This window comes from Sceloporus occidentalis, unplaced genomic scaffold (assembly GCF_023333645.1).
Source record: "Sceloporus occidentalis isolate IW3139 unplaced genomic scaffold, rSceOcc1.0.p SCAF_232, whole genome shotgun sequence".
Classification (NCBI taxonomy): Eukaryota; Metazoa; Chordata; class Lepidosauria; order Squamata; family Phrynosomatidae; genus Sceloporus; species Sceloporus occidentalis.
In genome coordinates, this window is record NW_028317212.1 from 39,324 (window position 1) to 46,788 (window position 7,465).

At 42.0% G+C, this 7,465-nt stretch overlaps 2 non-coding genes and 3 pseudogenes across 2 annotated transcripts; all 5 read left to right on the forward strand.

Moving 5' to 3' along the window:
• The first annotated feature begins 2,468 nt into the window (after window positions 1–2,468).
• LOC149276614 (Nuclear RNase P) lies at window positions 2,469–2,779 on the forward strand. Its single transcript, XR_016279337.1, has one exon.
• Window positions 2,780–3,915: 1,136 nt separating this feature from the next.
• On the forward strand, window positions 3,916–4,229 carry LOC149276615 (Nuclear RNase P). Its single transcript, XR_016279338.1, has one exon.
• Window positions 4,230–4,280: 51 nt separating this feature from the next.
• On the forward strand, window positions 4,281–4,577 carry LOC149276616 (Nuclear RNase P; annotated as a pseudogene).
• Window positions 4,578–5,709: 1,132 nt separating this feature from the next.
• LOC149276617 (Nuclear RNase P) lies at window positions 5,710–6,019 on the forward strand (annotated as a pseudogene).
• Window positions 6,020–7,155: 1,136 nt separating this feature from the next.
• On the forward strand, window positions 7,156–7,465 carry LOC149276618 (Nuclear RNase P; annotated as a pseudogene).

Sequence of the window (7,465 nt, forward strand, 5' to 3'; positions counted from 1 at the left end):
TTGCTGGATATATCCAGCTCTGTGTGTCTAAAATAAATCAGTCTTCGTTTGGTTTTACCCTACACTGAGTCTCGGCTAGTGACTGGGGAACCGGGGAAAGTGTGTTGTCCCAGGCTAAGGGAGCACAAGACAGCGGAGGTAGTCGGTCGGACTAGCTAGCTCCGTGACATTAGCTCTAGAGCCCCTAGCGCAGCGTATTCGCTCGGACCCGGCGATTACTGGTTTTCCGACTTTAAAAGGTACTGATGTCACTCTAGGTTTATTTGCGGATGACATTCTGGCTTCCATCACTAACCCCTTGACCTCTTTGCCAGCGCTGCTCTCCCAATTTCAACAATATGCTCGGGTCTCTTATCACAAATTAAATGTACATAAAACACAAGCATTGGCCTTACATTTGCCTGGCCCGTTACTGCGCCTGCTCCACGATTCCTATGCCTTTGATTGGAGGAGGGATTTTCTCCTTTACTTGGGGGTTAAACTCCTAAACTAAACTAAACTTCTAAGCTGAATGAATTCAATATTGACTCAATTTGGAAGCGGGCTCTGCAGGACCTTGACAGATGGCGCTCCTTTGACTTATCCTGGCTAGGGCGCATTGCTTCTGTCAAAATGATGCTTCTACCGCGGCTTCTGTACGTCTTTAGAGCAGTCCCGACCACTGTCCCTCGCAAATTTTTACGTCAAATACAGGTTGTTCTGAACTCTTTTATTAATTTTAAGGGTCACTCACGCATCTCTAGGCAGGCGTTCTATTCTCCCAGGTTCAAAGGGGGACTTGGGGCACCTGACATTTTATCGTACTATCAGGCGGCCATCCTGGCGCAAGCAACTCTATTTCACTACCAAGGTAACCTACCTCAGTGGGTGACCCTTGAGGATTCCTACGTCCATCCGAAATCGGTTGCTCAGGTTTTATGGTTACCGCTTCGTTATCGTCCGAAACTGCCCCCACTCCCTCCCACCACTCTGTGCACACTTCAAACTTGGTCCCAATTAGCCAAACGATATCCGGCTCTCATAAGCATCACTAAAGCTACTCCACTTTCCTCCCTTGAACTATTAATACCACACTTAAACCTTTCCCGTTGGTCTGCGGCCCACCCCTTCGTGGTGGGGGACCTTTTGGATAAGAGGTCCTTCCGATCCTTTTCTGATATTAGCTCTGCTCACGCGTTGCCCCCCTCTGAATTTTACAAATTCCTACAGATTAGACATTTGTTGCTATCTCCAGCTTCATCGATAATGATTGATGTTTTCTCCTCTGATCCTATTGTGCAATTGTGTTCCAAACCCGCTCCCCCTAGAGGTCTGATCTCTCTCTGTTATAACTCGCTGCTAACACATCTTTGGGAGGATAAACTGCCACATATGGTGGCATGGGAACGAGAGTTGGGCACTGAGTTTCCTCTCGAACTGCGGCTTGACGCAGAGGAGGCGATGCGCGGAGTATCGCACTATACTAACCATATCGAGCTCCAAAAGAAAGTGTCTTGTAGATGGTACCTCACCCCGGCCAGACTATCCCATATGTTTCCATCTTGTTCGCCCTCCTGCTGGAGGGGTTGTCCAGATAGGGGCACTATGCTTCATGTCTGGTGGCACTGCCCCCTGGTCTCCCAGCTGTGGAAACGATTGCTTTATCTCTTAGAATCCACATTGCTTATACACCTTCCTTTTACACCGCAATTAGTGCTCCTCCATATGTTTCCGGATGGTACTCCTGCTTCTATTCGGAAGCTGGTGATTCATTTTTTCTTAACTCTCAAATTGATGATCGCACGTAATTGGAAATCGACCACTCTCCCGCAGCTCGTTGATGTTCTGCACCATTTGGAACACACTTACCTTCTGGAGAAATTATCATTTCAGCTTGATCAGCGGATGCCACTTTTTGAAAAAATCTGGGCTCCCTGGTCACAACTCCAGATTTCTCCGTTGTGGCATAATTGAGTGTGGTGGTTTCCCTGTGAGATCGCGCTCGGTCTCTCTCTCTCTCCTCCCTTCTATTTCTGTTACATTGTATATCCATGTAGCTCTCTCTGGGACATGTGTTGTCTTGTTTTATTTTGGTTAAGGCCTAGTACCTTTGGTGGTGCAACTCCCCTTGCCCTACGGCTCCTCCGTAAGGGCTCCTGTTGCTGGGGTGGTTGTTCTTTTGTTCCTATTGTGTATTTATACATGAATACCACTTCCGTGTCTTTATTACGACTAATGTTTTGGTAATGCTCTGTTTCAATTGCTGTAACCTTGATGCTTTTACCTGTTACTTCTGGTTTTGTGTATTTTGTTGTAAACCACTGATTCGACCTCATCCAAAAATAATAAAAAACTTTGAATTTAAAAAAAAAGGTACGTAAAATACACTTTTGGATGCCTTTGGTAGGGGAGCAGTTGTGTCACCCTATGTTAGAATTCAAGAACATTACTGGGGTTTATATAGATGGTAGGAAGTCTATAATATACATGGAGAAAAGCTTAGTGCTGAGGTTCCTAGCTGAGTGCTATTGGTTACTCATTGAAATTGACCTTGGGAAAGGTCTGAGACAAGAGCCCTTGGCTGCCCTCACAGGGCATTGCTTGATCCAAGCAAGTGAGTTCCCATCAACCATCTGGCTTCTCTTACAGTGCACAAGACATAGTCACCAAATCTGGTGAAGTTGACTATGGATGCTTGGGCTGCAGATTTGAAAGTGGCTCATGGCTAGCAATTTCAAGTCCAATGATTAAGAGGAAGCAGGTAAGAGTTTCCCAACCCAATTCAGACTACTCTTTCTCCAATACTTTTATGAGTCGTTCCTATTCATTGAAACCAAAAACTGTTTAACTTGTATTAAAACCTATAGTTAAATTTAGAATTTAACACTAAATGAATCTAAACTAGAATTGGGCAGCAGGGGGCTCTTCGTCTTCATGGAAAAAAAAATCTTTATATTCCGCCAATATTCACCCGTTCCTGTCTTCTCTTCGGGCGAATATTCGTGGACATTCTTCGTGTTCGTTTTTTCTTCTTTTTTTCCGGTTAATGGGTTAATACGGGGATAACGTGTTCTGCAGCAGCTCTGGCGCCAGTAGTTTAAATGTGCGTATGAGCAACTCTATTGGTCGCCAGCAGGGGGCCTCCTGCCGACGACCAATGAGCACACTACCATATATAGCTAATATAGTCTCGGGCAGAATATTATGCTAGTCAATGTAAAACCAACAGAGGGCAGCATTCTGTCCGAAGATCTATTAGCCATAGGTGGTAGTGTGTTCATTTTCATTTATTAATTATTTAAATAAAATATATTCCCATGATCCGCTGGTCTCCCCGCTGCAACAGTTAAATGTCCGCACTCGCGGACATTAATTCTGTCGAGCTTGCAAACTCATTTTTTCTATTGATTTGGGGTTTTTTTTGTATTAAACTGTTAGACGAAAGGATCATGGGAATATATTTTATTTGAATAAATGCAAATGAGCACACTGCCACATATGGCTAATATATGTTCGGACAGAATGCTGCCCTCTATTGGTTATACATTGAGTAGCATTGTTCCATATGCTTGAAATCCAGTTATTATGCTACTTAATGTATCTAACCAACAGAGGGCAGCATTCTGTCCGAACATATATTAGCCATATATGCTAGTGTGCTCATTTGCATTTATTCAAATAAATTATATTCCCATGATCCTTTCATCTAACAGTTTAATAAAAAAAAAAAACCCCAAATAAATAGAAAAAAAGAGTTTGCAAGTTTGACAGAGTTAATGTTCGCGAGTGAATTTGAATGTTTATTGGCAGCTTGACCACGGTACGTAAAATACACTTTTGGATGCCTTTGGTAGGGGAGCAGTTGTGTCACCCTATGTTAGAATTCAAGAACATTACTGGGGTTTATATAGATGGTAGGACGTCTACAGCAAACATGGAGAAAAGCTTAGTGTTGAGGTTCCTAGCTGAGTGCATTGGTTACTCATTGAAATTGACCTTGGGGAAGGTCTGAGACAAGAGCCCTTGGCTGCCCTCACAGGGCGTTGCTTGATCCAAGCAAGCAAGTGAGTTCCCATCAACTATCTGGCTGCTCTTGGAATGCACAAGACATAGTCACCAAATCTGGTGAAGTTGACTATGGATGCTTGGGCTGCAGATTTGAAAGTGGCTCATGGCTAGCAATTTCAAGTCCAATAATTAAGAGGAAGCAGGTAAGAGTTTCCCAACCCAATTCAGACTACTCTTTCTCCAACACTTTTATGAGTCGTTCCTATTCATTGAAACCAAAAACTGTTTAACCTATAGTTAAATTTAGAATTATAACACTAAATGAATCTAAACTAGACTTGGGCAGCAGGGGGCTCTTCATCTTCATGAAAAAAAAAATCTGCCCTCACAGGGCATTGCTGTGCAAGTGAGTTCCCATCAACCATCTGGCTGCTCTTAGAGTGCACAAGACATAGTCACCAAATCTGGTGAAGTTGACTATGGATGCTTGGGCTGCAGATTTGAAAGTGGCTCATGGCTAGCAATTTCAAGTCCAATGATTAAGAGGAAGCAGAGTTTCCCAACGCAATTCAGACTACTCTTTCTCCAATACTTTTATGAGTCGTTCCTATTCATTGAAACCAAAAACTGTTTAACTTGTATTAAAACCTATAGTTAAATTTAGAATTTAACACTAAATGAATCTAAACAAGACTTGGGCAGCAGGGGGCTCTTCGTCTTCATGAAAAAAAAAATCTTTGTATTCCACGAATATTCACCCGTTCCTGTCTTCTCTTCGGGCGAATACTCGTGGACATTCTTCGTGTTCGTTTTTTCTTCTTTTTTTCCGGTTAATGGGTTAATACGGGGTTAACGTGTTCTGCAGCAGCTCTGGCGCCAGTAGTTTAAATGTGCGTATGAGCAACTCTATTGGTCGCCAGCAGGGGGCCTCCTGCCGACGACCAATGAGCACACTACCATATATAGCTAATATAGTCTCGGGCAGAATATTATGCTAGTCAATGTAAAACCAACAGAGGGCAGCATTCTGTCCGAAGATCTATTAGCCATAGGTGGTAGTGTGTTCATTTTCATTTATTAATTATTTAAATAAAATATATTCCCATGATCCGCTGGTCTCCCCGCTGCAACAGTTAAATGTCCGCACTCGCGGACATTAATTCTGTCGAGCTTGCAAACTCATTTTTTCTATTGATTTGGGGTTTTTTTTGTATTAAACTGTTAGACGAAAGGATCATGGGAATATATTTTATTTGAATAAATGCAAATGAGCACACTGCCACATATGGCTAATATATGTTCGGACAGAATGCTGCCCTCTATTGGTTATACATTGAGTAGCATTGTTCCATATGCTTGAAATCCAGTTATTATGCTACTTAATGTATCTAACCAACAGAGGGCAGCATTCTGTCCGAACATATATTAGCCATATATGCTAGTGTGCTCATTTGCATTTATTCATATAAAATATATTCCCATGATCCTTTCATCTAACAGTTTAATAAAAAAAAAAAACCCAAATAAATAGAAAAAAAGAGTTTGCAAGTTCGACAGAGTTAATGTTCGCTAGTGAATTTGAATGTTTATTGGCAGCTTGACCAAGGTACGTAAAATACACTTTTGGATGCCTTTGGTAGGGGAGCAGTTGTGTCACCCTATGTTAGAATTCAAGAACATTACTGGGGTTTATATAGATGGTAGGATGTCTACAGCAAACATGGAGAAAAGCTTAGTGTTGAGGTTCCTAGCTGAGTGCGTTGGTTACTCATTGAAATTGACCTTGGGGAAGGTCTGAGACAAGAGCCCTTGGCTGCCCTCACAGGGCATTGCTTGATCCAAGCAAGTGAGTTCCCATCAACCATCTGGCTGCTCTTAGAGTGCACGAGACATAGTCACCAAATCTGGTGAAGTTGACTATGGATGCTTGGGCTGCAGATTTGAAAGTGGCTCATGGCTAGCAATTTCAAGTCCAATGATTAAGAGGAAGCAGGTAAGAGTTTCCCAACCCAATTCAGACTACTCTTTCTCCAATACTTTTATGAGTCGTTCCTATTCATTGAAACCAAAAACTGTTTAACTTGTATTAAAACCTATAGTTAAATTTAGAATTTAACACTAAATGAATCTAAACTAGAATTGGGCAGCAGGGGGCTCTTCGTCTTCATGGAAAAAAAAATCTTTATATTCCGCCAATATTCACCCGTTCCTGTCTTCTCTTCGGGCGAATATTCGTGGACATTCTTCGTGTTCGTTTTTTCTTCTTTTTTTCCGGTTAATGGGTTAATACGGGGATAACGTGTTCTGCAGCAGCTCTGGCGCCAGTAGTTTAAATGTGCGTATGAGCAACTCTATTGGTCGCCAGCAGGGGGCCTCCTGCCGACGACCAATGAGCACACTACCATATATAGCTAATATAGTCTCGGGCAGAATATTATGCTAGTCAATGTAAAACCAACAGAGGGCAGCATTCTGTCCGAAGATCTATTAGCCATAGGTGGTAGTGTGTTCATTTTCATTTATTAATTATTTAAATAAAATATATTCCCATGATCCGCTGGTCTCCCCGCTGCAACTGTTCAATGTCCGCACTCGCGGACATTAATTCTGTCGAGCTTGCAAACTCATTTTTTCTATTGATTTGGGTTTTTTTTTGTATTAAACTGTTAGACGAAAGGATCATGGGAATATATTTTATTTGAATAAATGCAAATGAGCACACTGCCACATATGGCTAATATATGTTCGGACAGAATGCTGCCCTCTATTGGTTATACATTGAGTAGCATTGTTCCATATGCTTGAAATCCAGTTATTATGCTACTTAATGTATCTAACCAACAGAGGGCAGCATTCTGTCCGAACATATATTAGCCATATATGCTAGTGTGCTCATTTGCATTTATTCATATAAAATATATTCCCATGATCCTTTCATCTAACAGTTTAATAAAAAAAAACCAACCCAAATAAATAGAAAAAAAGAGTTTGCAAGTTCGACAGAATTAATGTCCGCGAGTGAATTTGAATGTTTATTGGCAGCTTGACCAAGGTACGTAAAATACACTTTTGGATGCCTTTGGTAGGGGAGCAGTTGTGTCACCCTATGTTAGAATTCAAGAACATTACTGGGGTTTATATAGATGGTAGGACGTCTACAGTAAACATGGAGAAAAGCTTAGTGTTGAGGTTCCTAGCTGAGTGCGTTGGTTACTCATTGAAATTGACCTTGGGGAAGGTCTGAGACAAGAGCCCTTGGCTGCCCTCACAGGGCATTGCTTGATCCAAGCAAGTGAGTTCCCATCAACCATCTGGCTGCTCTTAGGGTGCACAAGACATAGTCACCAAATCTGGTGAAGTTGACTATGGATGCTTGGGCTGCAGATTTGAAAGTGGCTCATGGCTAGCAATTTCAAGTCCAATGATTAAGAGGAAGCAGGTAAGAGTTTCCCAACCCAATTCAGACTACTCTTTCTCC